Here is a 13,164-nt window from a genome sequence, read left to right on the forward strand (position 1 = left end):
TGCTCCGCAACAGGAGAGGCCACAATGGTGAGAGGCCCGCGTACAGCAAAAAAAAAAAAAAAAAAAAAAATTAGCATAATTAAAAAGACAACACAGGCACTGATGAAAGTATAAGGGAAAGATGCTCTCATATGCTGCTGCTGACATTATAAATCAGTATTATTTTTCAGGAAGACCATTTAGCAAAGTTTATCAGAAGTCTTAAATATGTTCATCCCGTTTGACTAAGCAATTTCACAACTAGTACATTCCATCCTAAGGAGATAATCGGACAGGTGCACCATAATTTATCCAGGAGAATGCTCATTGCAGCACCATTTATATTATAAAGTTGAAAACTGGGGACTTGATATATGCATCCATTCAAACAACCACCCCACAGCCTTTAAAAACAAATACGCAGAAGAATGACTTGAAAATGTTTATGAACAATTTCTGAGTTAAGAAAACTCAATTATAAAAGTATATGCATATTAATCATAATTAATTCTTCTCATGTGCTTTCCTTATTTAATTAACCCATTTAGTCCTTACAATAATCTTCTGAGGCACGTGCTGTCCTTGTGGATGGTAGAAGCTGGACCATGGAGAGGCCGACTGACTTCCCCTCAGGCTGGTGACCGGTGAAGGGGTCCAACCCCTGACACCAGATCCCAGAGTCAATTCCCAAAATGTGATCCTTGGGCCAGGAGCTTCGTATCACCTTGAACTTGTTAGGAACGCTAATTCCCAGGCCTTCTGATTAGAAGTTCTAGGGGTGGGGCCCAGCAATGTGTGTCTGAGCAAAGCCTTCCAGGTTCTACCCTATTCCACTTTTCCTTGCAGTTTGGATTTAAGAACTGTATGTGTATGGATAAAAAAATGACTGATGAATTAGTCCCTAAAATATCAACAACGTCATATCTAGATGGTGGCATTCTGGGTGATCTGATTTTCTTCTTTGTGGGTTTTTTTGTTGTTGTTATTTCCAGAAGTTTCACAATGAACATTTGTGACCAGGCAAAAGACGTCTTCTTATAAAAAGAAAAAATGTCCCCAGGGAGAAGGAACTCTTCTTTAAAGCTCAGTGAGTGGGTATATGTTTGCAGGGTAGGGGGAGATACAGAAGGAAATAGTTTTCCTAAATCATGTAGAAATTCAAGCAGTGCTTCCTGAGTACGTATGAATCACCAGGGGGTCTTGTTAAAATGCAGACTCTGATTCAGCAGGTCAAGGTGGCTGAAGTTCTGGATTTCCAAACAACTCCCAGGTGGTGTAGATTCAGGGACCACAATTTGAGAACCTTGGAGATGTAAGCTCTCAACTACTGGAATTCAAGCTCTGGAAGCCTTTTCTGGGTCGATGATATATTCCCAGTGTTCTGAGAACAGAAAAAAGAATAGTTGCCAAATAAATGCATAGAGAAATCGCAAGCCCAAGGGTCCTGCTGGGGACCCAGGAAACTGGGTTTTGACCATGGTCTGTACCTGCTGCTGGCACCCTCCTGGGCAAGTGGTGGGCTCCTAGTGTTCAGTGGGCAAGGTGACAGCTCTGGGCCTCCTTCTCTATGACCTGATGTGTAAATCCCACTCAGCCTGGCCCAGGGCTGCCTGAGATTTCAGTCGCACTCAAAACAGAGAGTCCCAGGAACTTAGCTACTCACGGCCAGAGTAGTTCTGAGAAACCAAGGAAAGCAGTTAGAAATGAAGAAATCTTTAAGCTGAAGTTTCCTTAGAAACATTAACTCATCCACAGAGGCTGTGTGCTGCATTTGGATTACAGGTTAGGCTCATAAGCCTGAGATAAATTACATACTCTTTGTATTATTCAACACTGTACTGTATAATAATAAATTACACAGTTATAGGCCTTAGCCCAAGTTATAACAAATTATACCACAGCATATAATTACCCTGCACTGCACCATATAATAATAAATTAGACAGCTACGAACCTAAGTTGTGATTCCAGAAAGAGATATGAGAATGAACAGGGCCTGTTGATCCATTCCTCTGATCAGAGCCTGTCAGACAAGCCTGGGGCTGAGGGAGAAAGGGGTCGATCTTTTCTTCCCTCTCTTCTTCCCTCTCTTCCTCCCTTCCTTCCCTCTTTCCTTCCACATACGTGGATGCCTCCTTGATTCTGAGTACACACTTGACCTTGGAAACCTGGGCTAATTGGAACTAATGCTCGTCTCCAAAGGCTCCCAGATTGTCAGGTGTGGTGGTGTGGGGAGGTGAGGAACCACATGTAAACTGAAAATGCAACCCCGTGTGATAACAGCCATTTACTACTCATAGTAAAATAACAAAGCAGCAAGGTATTTAATGTATTAGCCTAGGTGTTGACTCCTCACAGCCCTGCAAGGTGGGCATCAGCGTCTATTGACAGGTGAAATGAACAGGGCTGACGTGACTTGTTCAAGGTCACACACCAAGGAAGGGCAGAATGAGGTTTCTAGTCCAGGGCTATCCACTGGTTATACTCTGAGGGTGCTCTTCAGTGGAGGCAGCTTGGAAAGCAAAGATCAAGCATCATAAACATGACACTTGACATGTCCTTAGGAGACAACAGGGTGGAGCCCAACACATCATCCCCCACTGGGTCCAGCATGGTCGGGTTATTCCCACAGCCCCAGAGAGGGTGCTCTTCCTTCCCAGGAGTTCACGGGCCTGGTGTAATGTGAGGTTGTAACGCTGTGAGCACATCATATGTTGTAAACTTGTTTTATTCTCTCAACCACCTTATGAAGTTGGTGCTCTTCTTACACTCATTTTATAGATGAGGAGCCTGAGGCACAGAGGGGTCAGCAAGTTGCTCAAGGTTAGTAAGTGGCAGAGCTGGAGTCTGAATTTAGGCAAGTCTGGTCTGCCAGCTTCCTCATTCTATACTGCTAGTTTAAAAAGAAACAAAATACACTTATCTTTAAAGTCTAAAACGTATCCTCAGATAGTTGTAGGATGGGAGGCTCTGGGGGACTAAGGCCCAGAGAGCAGTTTCCTGCCTGTATCTCCCATCCACTCGGGACGTACACGAGCCCACTGAGCCACTGGTGCCTTACTTAATTATTCATCTTTTCTTTTGTCTTAAGACCATATTAAACAAAATAAGCAGTGATTCCATTGGAATCAAGGTGTGAAAGAAGCCAAAAGGGACAGAGAAGTGAAGTGCTCTGGTCAGGGAGGCTTCTGGGAGGAGGCGGTAAAGGGCCAATAGGAGTTTAAATGGTGTTCAAGGGAGGGAGAGGCATTCCAGGCAGGGAGAAGGGTAGAGGTAAAGAATGACAGGTGAGAAGAGATCGTTTTTGGGGAATATCAGGTCCTAGGTGGTTGTGTAAGCTGGGCAGGAGGTGAGCTGGGGTGAGAGCCCAGGCCCTTGAATGCACAATTAAGGTACCAGGACTTTATCCTGTAGGTGGCGATGATCAGTGTATGGACTTGAGGTTCTATAGGGACATCCCAGCTTCACACTGTAGCCTAAGAGGGTGAAACTGAGCCCCGCCAGGACTAACCTCGGCCTGCCCTGCTCCGTCCTCCAGGGCTCTCACATGCTGATAGAGTGCTTAAAGGAATGTTCTTCTTGTCGTGTCAGGCAAGTGGAAGAGACTCAGTTATGTGGGTCTCCCTGGAAAGGCATCTGTTGGGGGATGAAGATAGGGTGGCCAGATAAAATACAGGATGCCCACGCCCTGTATTTAAATTTAAATTTCAGATAAACAACAAATAAGTTTTTAGTAAAAGCGTGTCCCTAGATTGGTTCAAGATGGCGGAATAGAAAAACATGCTCTCACTCCCACTTGTGAGAACACCAGAATCACAACTAACTGCTGAACAATCATCGACAGGAAGACACTGGAACTCACCAAAAATGATACCCCACATGCAAAGACAAAGGAGAAGCCACAATGAGATGGTAGGAGGGGCGCTATCACAATAAAATCAAATCACATAACTGCTGGGTGGATGACTCACAAGATGGAGAACACTTAAACCACAGAAGGCCACCCACTGGAGTGAAGATTCTGAGCCACATGTCACGCTTCCCAGACTGGGGGCCTGGCAACGGGAGGAGGAATTCCTAGTGAATCAGACTTTGAAGGCTAGTGGGATTTGACTGCAGGACTTCAGCAGGACTGGGGGAAACAGAGACTCCACTCTTGGAGGGCACACACAAAATAGTGTGTGCATCGGGACCCAGGGGAAGGAGCAGTGACCCCATAGGAGACTGAACCAGACCTACCTGCTAGTGTTGGAGGGTCTCCTGCAGAGGCGGGGGGCAGCTCTGGCTCACCATGGGGACAGAGACATTGGTAGCAGAAGTTCTGGGAAGTACTCCTTGGCGTGCGCACTCCCAGAGTCTGCCATTAGCCCCACCAAAGAGCCTGGGTAGGCTCCAGCGTTGGGTCACCTCAGGGCAAACAACAAACAGGGAGGGAACCCAGCCCCACCCATCAGCAGACAAGCGGATTAAAGTTTTTTTCTTTTTTTGAAAGAGACTGTATAATTTTATTTTATTTTTTTACGTCTTTATTGGAGTATAATTGCTTTACAATGAATGGTGTGTTAGTTTCTGCTTTATAACAAAGTCAATCAGTTATACATATACATATGTTCCCATATCTCTTCCTTCTTGCGTCTCCCGCCCTCCCACCCTCCCTATTTGTAATGAGGTGGATGGACATAGAGTCTGTCATACAGAGTGAAGTAAGTCAGAAAGAGAAAGACAAATACCATATGCTAACACATATATATGGAATTTAAGAAAAAATATGTCATGAAGAACCTAGGGGTAAGACAGGAATAAAGACACAGACCTACTAGAGAATGGACTTGAGGATATGGGGAGGGGGAAGGGTAAGCAGTGACAAAGCGAGAGAGTGGCATGGACATATATACACTACCAAAAGTAAAATAGATAGCTAGTGGGAAGCAGCTGCATAGCACAGGGAGATCAGCTCGGATTAAAGTTTTATTGAGATCTGCCCATCAGAGCAACAGCCAGCTCTACCCACTACCAGTCCCTCCCATCAGGAAACTTGCACAAGCCTCTTAGATAGCCTCATCCACCAGAGGGCAGATAGCAGAAGCAAGAAGAACTACAAATCTGCAGCCTGTGGAACAAAAACCACATTCACAGAAAGACAGACAAGATGAAAAGACAGAGGGCTATGTACCAGATGAAGGAACAAGATAAAACCCCAGAAAAACAACTAAATGAAATGGAGATAAGCAATCTTCCAGAAAAAGAATTCAGAATAACGATAGTGAAGATGATCCAGGACCTCGGAAAAAGAATGGAGGCAAAGATTGAGAAGATGCAAGAAATGTTTAACAAACACGTAGAAGAATTAAAGAACCAACAAACAGAGATGAACAATACAATAACTGAAATGAAAACTACACTAGAAGGAATCAATAGCAGAATAACTGAGGCAGAAGAATGGATAAGTGACCTGGAAGACAGAATGGTGGAATTCACTGCTGTGGAACAGAATAAAGAAAAAAGAATGAAAAGAAATGAAGACAGCCTAAGAGACCTCTGGGACAACATTAAATGCAACAACATTCGCATTATAAAGGAGAAGAGAGAGAGAAAGGACCCAAGAAAATATTTGAAGAGATTTTAGTTGAAAACTTCCCTCACATGGGAAAGGAAATAACCACCCAAGTCCAGGAAGCACAGAGAGTCCCAGACAAGATAAACCCAAGGAGAAACACGTTGAGACACATAGTGGTCAAATTGACAAAAATTAAAGGCAAAGAAAAATTATTAAAACAACAAGGGAAAAACAAAAAGTAACATACAAGGGAACCCTCATGAGATTAACAGCTGATTTCTCAGCAGAAACTCTACAAGTCAGAAAGGAGTGGTGTGATATACTTAAAGTGATGAAAAGGAAGAACCTACAACCAAGATGACTCTACCCAGCAAGGGTTTCATTCAGGTTTGATGGAGAAATAAAAAAGCTTTACAGACAAGCAAAAGCTAAGAGAATTCAGCACCAGCAAACCAGCTCTACAACAAATGCTAAAGGAACTTCTCTAAGTGGGAAACACAAGAGAAGGAAAGGACCTACAAAAACAAACCCAAAACAGTTAAGAAAATGGAAATAGGAACATACATATTGATAACTACCTTAAATGTGCATGCATTAAATGCTCCAACCAAAAGACACAGGCTTGCTGAATGGATACCAAAACAAGACCCATATAAATGCTGTCTAAAAGTGACCCACTTCAGACCTAGGGACACATAAAGACTGAAAGTGAGGGGATAGGAAAAGGTATTCCATGCAAATGGAAATCAAAAGAAAGCTGGAGTATAAATACTCATATCAGATAAAATAGACTGTAAAATAAAGAATGTTACAAGAGATAAGGAAGGACACTGCATAATGATCAAGGGATCAATCCAGGAAGAAGGTATAACAATTATAAATATATATGCATCCAACATAGGAGCACCTCAATACATAAGGCAAATGCTAACAGCTCTAAAAGAGGAAATTGACAGTAACACAATAATAGCGGGGGACATTAAAACCTCACTTACACCAATGCACAGATCATCCAGACAGAAAATTAAAAGGAAACACAAGGTTTAAATGACACAATAGACCAGATAGATTTAATTGATATTTATAGGACATTCCACCCTAAAACAGCAGATTACAGTTTCTTCTCAAGTGCACATGGAACATTCTCCAGGATAGATCACATCCTGGGTCACAAATCAAGCCTTGGTAAATTTAAGAAAAATGGAATCCTATCAAGCATCTTTTCCGACCACAATGCTATGAGATTAGAAATGAATTACAAGGAAAAAAATGTGAAACACACAAACATGGAGGCTAAACAATACGTTAATAAATAACCAAGAGATCACTGAAGAAATCAAAGAGGAAATCAAAAAATACCTAGAGACAAATGACAATGAAAACACGATGATCTAAAACCTATGGGATGCAGTAAAAACAGTTCTAAGAGGGAAGTTTATAGCAATACAATCCTACCTCAAGAAATAAAAAGAGGGGCTTGCCTGGTGGCACAGTGCTTAAGAATCTGCCTGCCAATGCAGAGGACATGGGTTCAAGCCCTGGCCTGGGAAGATCCCACATGCCGTGGAGCAACTAAGCCCATGTGCCACAACTACTGAGCCTGGGCTCCAGAGCCCGTGTGCCACAACTACTGAAGCCTGTGTGCCTAGAGTCCATGCTCTGCAACAAGAGAAGCCACCACAATGAGAAGCCCATACACCGCAAAGAAGAGTAGCCCCCGCTTGCCGCAACTAGAGAAAAGCCCGTGCACAGCAACAAAGACCCAATGAGCCAAAAATAAATAAATTTATTAAAAAAAATAGAAACAAAAAAAATCTCAAATAAACAATCTAACCTTACACCTAAAGGAACTAGAGAAAGGAGAACAAACAAAAGCCAAAGTTAGTAGAAGGAAAGAAATCATAAAGATCAGAGCAGAAATAAATGAAATAGAAACAAAGAAAACAATAGTAAAGATCAATAAAAATAAAAGCTGGTTCTTTGAGGAGATAAACAAAATTGATAAATCTTTTAGCTGTCAAGAAAAAGAAGGAGAGGATTCAAATCGATAAAATTAGAAATGAAAAAGGAGAAGTTATAACAGACACTGCAGAAATACAAAGCATCCTAAGAGACTACTACAAGCAACTCTATGTCAATAAAATGGACAACCTGGAAGAAATGGACAAATTCTTAGAAAGGTATAACCTTCCAAGACTGAACCAGGAAGAAATAAAAAATATGAACAGACCAATCACAAGTAATGAAATTGAAACTGTGATTAAAAATCTTCCAACAAACATGTCCAGGACCAGATGGTTTCACAGGTGAATTCTATCAAACATTTAGAGAGGAGCTAACACCCATCCTTCTCAAAGTCTTCCAAAAAACTTCAGAGGAAGGAACACTCCCAAACTCATTCTATGAGGCCAGCATCACCCTGATACCAAAACCAGACAAAGATACTGCAAAAAAAAGAAAATTACAGACCAATATCATTGATGAATATAGATGCAAAAATCCTCAACAAAATACTAGCAAACAGAATCCAACAACACAGTAAAAGGATCATACACCATGATCAAGTGGGATTTATTCCGGGGATTCAAGGATTCTTCAATATACACAAATCAATCAATGTGATACACCATATTAACAAATTGAAGAAGAAAAACCATATGATCATCTCAATAGATGCAGAAAAAGCTTTTGACAAAATTCAACACCCATCTATGATTAAAAACTCTCCAGGGAGTGAGCATAGAGGGAACCTACCTCAACATAATAAAGGCCATATACGACATACCCACAGCACACATCATTCTCAATGGTGAAATACTGAAAGCATTTCCTCTAAGATCAGGAACAAGACAAGGATGTCCACTCTTGCCACTGTTATTTTTTTTTTTTTTTTGCGGTACGCGGGCCTCTCACTGTTGTGGCCTCTCCCATTGTGGAGCACAGGCTCAGCGGATGCACAGGCCCAGCAGCCATGGCTCACGGGCCCAGCCTCTCCATGGCATGTGGGATCCTCCCGGACTGGGGCACAAACCCGCGTCCCCTCCATCGGCAGGCGGACTCTCAATCACTGCGCCACCAGGGAAGCCCTTGCCACTGTTATTCAACATAGTTTTGGAAGTCCTAGCCACAACAGAGAAGAAAAAGAAATAAAAGGAATAGAAATTGGAAAAGAAGAAGTAAAACTGTCACTGTTTGCAGATGACATGATACTATACATAGAGAATCCTAAAGATGCCACCAGAAAACTACTAGAGCTAATCAATGAATTTGGTAAAGTTGCAGGATACAAAATTAATGCACAGAAATCTCTTGCATTCCTATACACTAACAACGAAAAATCAGAAAGAAATTAAGGGAACAATCCCATTCTCCATTACAAGAAACAGAATAAAATACCTAGGAATAAACCTACCTAAGGAGGTAAAAGACCTGTGCTCAGAAAACTATAAGACACTGATGAAAAAAATCAAAGATGACACAAACAGTTGGAGAGATATACCATGTTTTTGGATTGAAAGAATCAATATTGTGAATATGACTATACTATCCAAAGCAATCTACAGGTTCAATGCAATCCCTTACAAATTACCAATGGAAATTTTCACAGAACTAGAACAAAAATTCTTAAAATTTGTATGGAGACACAAAAGACCCTGAATAGCCAAAGCAATCCTGAGGGAAAAAAACGGAGCAGGAGGAATCAGACTCCCTGACTTCAGACTATACAATAAAGCTACAGTAATTAAGACAGTATGATACTTGCAGAAAAACAGAAATATAGATCAATGGAACAGGATAGAGAGCCCAGAGATAAACCCACACACCTATGCTCAGCTATCCAGCTATAATTAGTTGTATATTCTTGCCAAAGGGGGCAAGGATATACAATGAAGTAAAGACAGTCTCTTCAATAAGAGGTGCTGGGAAAATTGGACAGCTACATGTAAAAGAATGAAATTAGAACACTCCCTAACAGCATAAACAAAAATAAACTCAAAATGGATTAGAGGCCTAAATGTAAGACCAGACACTATAAAACTCTTAGAGGAAAATATAGGAGGAACACTCTTTGACATAAATCACAGCAAGATCTATTTTGACCCACCTCCTAGAGTAATGGAAATATAAACAAATGGGACCTAATGAAACTTAAAAGCTTTTGCACAGCAAAGGAAACTATAAACAAGATGAAAAGACAACCCTCAGAATGGGAGAAAATATTTGCAAATGAATCAGTGGACAAAGGATTAACCTCCAAGGTATATAAACAGCTCATGCAGCTCAATATTAAAAAAAAAAAAAAAATCCACACAATCCAAAAATGGGCAGGAGACCTAAATAGACATTTCTCCAAAGAAGACATACAGATGGCCAAGAGGCACATGAAAAGATGCTCAACATCACTAATTATTAAAGAAATGCAAATCAAAACTACAGTGAGGTATCACCTCACACTGGTCAGAATGGCCATCATCAAAAAATGTACAAACAATAAATGCTGGAGAGGGTGTGGAGGAAACGGAACCCTCTTGCCCTGTTGGTGGGAATGTAAATTGATACAGCCACTATGGAGAACAGTATGGAGGTTCCTTAAAAAAAACTAAAAATAGAACTACCATATGACACAGCAATCCCACTACTGGGCATATACTCTGAGAAACCATAATTCAAAAAGGGACATGTACCACAATGTTCACTGCAGCACTATTTACAATAGCCAGGACAAGGAAGCAACCTAAGTGTCCATTGACAGATGAATGTATAAAGAAGATGTGGTACATATATACAATGGAATATTACTCAGCCATAAAAAGAAACGAAATTGAGTTATTTGTAGTGAGGTGGATGGACCTAGAGTCTGCCATACAGAGTGAAGTAAGTCAGAAAGAGAAAAACATTGATTCCTTAAAAAAAAAGAGAGAGAAAAACAAATACCGTATGGTGACACATATATATGGAATCAAAAAAAAAAAAAAAAAAAAAGAAAATGGCTCTGATGAACCTAGTTTCAGGACAGGAATAAAGACACAGACCTAGAGAATGGACTTGAGGTTACAGGGAGGGGGAAGGGTAAGCTGGGAAGAAGTGAGAGAGTGAGGGCTTCCCTGGTGGTTCAGTGGTTAAGAATCCTCCTGCCAATGCAGGGGATACAGGTTCGAGCTCTGGTCCAGGAAGACCCCCACATGCCACAGAGTAACTAAGTCCGTGCACCACAACAACTGAGCCTGCACTCTAGAGCCCGCAAGCCACAACTACTGAGCCTATGTGCCACAACTACTGAAGCCCGTGCGCCTAGAGCCCGTGCTCTGCAACAAGAGAAGCCACCACAATGAGAAGCCTGCACACTGCAATGAAGAGTAGTAGCCCCCGCTCGCCGCAACTAGGGAAAGCCCGCATGCAGCATCGAAGACCCAACGCAGCCAAAAATGAATAAATAAATAAAATAATTTAAGAAAAGAAGTGAGAGAGTGGCATGGACATATATACACTACCAAATGTAAAATAGATAGCTAGTGGGAAGCAGCTGCATAGCACAGGGAGATCAGCTCGGTGCTTTGTGACCACCTAGAGGGGTGAGATAGGGAGGGTGGGAGGGAGATGCAAGAGGGAGGGGTTATGGAGTTATATGTATATATATAGCTGATTCACTTTGTTATACAGCAGAAACTAACACAACATTGTAAAGCAATTATACTCCAATAAAGATGCTAAAAAAAATAGACACATGCACCCCAATGTTCATTGCAGCACTATTTACAATAGCCAGGTCATGGAAGCAACCCAAATGCCCATCGACAGATGAATGATAAAGAAGATGTGGTACGTATATACAATGGAATATTAGCCATAAAAAGGAATGAAATTGGGTCATTTATAGAGATGTGGATGGACCTAGAGACTGTCATACAGAGTGAAGTAAGTCAGAAAGAGAAAAACAAATATTGTACATTAACGTATATATGTGGAATCTAGAAAAATGGTACAGATGAACCACTTTGCAGGGCAGAAATAGAGACACAGATGTAGAGAACAAACATATGGGCACCAAGGAGGGAAAGTGGGGTGGGGGTTTGGTGGTGGTGGGATGAATTAGGAGATTGGGATTGACATGTATTCACTAATATGTATAAAATAGATAAGTAATAAGAACCTGCTGTATAAAAAATAAATAAAATTCAAAAAAAAATAAAAAGAACACTATGAAGTTTTTACAGTAAGGAAGTGTATTTCTATGTGTTACCTGGAAAGGTGCCTGCCCCAAGTGTATAAAGTAGTTGGATATGAACCCATTTATGTAAAAAAAAACAAACCAAAAAACAACAGCCTATACACTAAGAATAGCTCCCAGTTTTTGAGGGCTAATGATCATCTGGGCCCATTATAACCACTTTTACATTGTCTTGTCTCATTTGATCATCACAGCAACCCTTTGGGGTAGGCACAGTTTTAGGCACCTTTCTAGAGAGGAGGAAACTTTCACAGAGAGGTTAGGAAACTTGCCTAAGATCACACAGCTGGAAAGTCGAGAGCCAGAAAATGAATCCAGAGTCTGACTTCCAAAAATATATTCACTAAATGGGTGTAGAGTGATTATTTCAGGGGATGGAGAGGGGTGAGTTGAGGTTCAGGAGGCCCTGGGATATCAGGCGAAGGGTCCAGATGTCAATGCTTTTCTTAGGGCACTGTGAGATCTCAGGCAAGTCAGCTCTCTTCTTGGTGCTCACCTGGGAACCCAGGGTGGTGGGCCAGAGCTACTGAGAAGAATCAATTGGATAATGTCACCAGAGTGCCCAGCTCAGGGCCTCAAGACATGGTAGCTCACAGCAAAGGTTATGAATGTTTGGGGAAGCAGACCTGACCTTGGCTGCCTGAAAGCCTTGTTCCATTTCCTGCATCCAAGGCCACACACGGTCTCCCCAGGGCCTGGGTACTTGGTTCAAGGCCACTGTCCGCATGGGGCCCCAGGGCTCCCAGCTGTCGCTGCTGCTCCCACTGTGCTGTAATGTGACTCCCTGGGTGGCCCAGCCAGGGGAATGCGCAGGGGTCATTCTTGACATAGCTGAGCTCTGGCCACAAGGTGCTAAGAGCAGGGCAGGCAATTTCAAAGGGCCTTTGCTGCATCTCTTGAAAGATGTGACTCTAAAACTTGTCCTACCTCAGCAGAATACACAGCTTGAAATGGAAGTCAAGTTAGGAGCAGGTGGCTCAGGCCTTTGGTGCCTGCCAGGCAGAGCTGCTTCTGCACAAATGGGTGAGGGAGTGCTCGTGGGCAGCTCCCAGTCGGGACTGTGCATTTGGTTTCCTGCACCTCCCCTCTGAGCCGCAAATTCACGTCTATTTTTGGGATTATTTGGTGATTCCCTCATGCCTCCCCCCCATTTCCCGCAAAGGCCTGGGACCTTGTCAGTTGCTCTCTCTCTGTGTACACAGCATGACTTGCAGTAGGTGCTGAGTAAATATTTCTGGAATAAATGGATTGCCCCCTTCCGCCAGTTTCGTCATGTTGGAAAGGCCCTGGGATTTATTTATTTATTTATTTTTAACAGACTTATTGAAGTCTAATTGATATACAAAGAAATGCACATATTTAATGTGGGCAATTTGATGAGTTTGGACATGTGCAAACA

This window comes from Hyperoodon ampullatus (assembly GCF_949752795.1).
Source record: "Hyperoodon ampullatus genome assembly, chromosome: 14".
In the NCBI taxonomy this organism is placed as follows: domain Eukaryota; kingdom Metazoa; phylum Chordata; class Mammalia; order Artiodactyla; family Ziphiidae; genus Hyperoodon; species Hyperoodon ampullatus.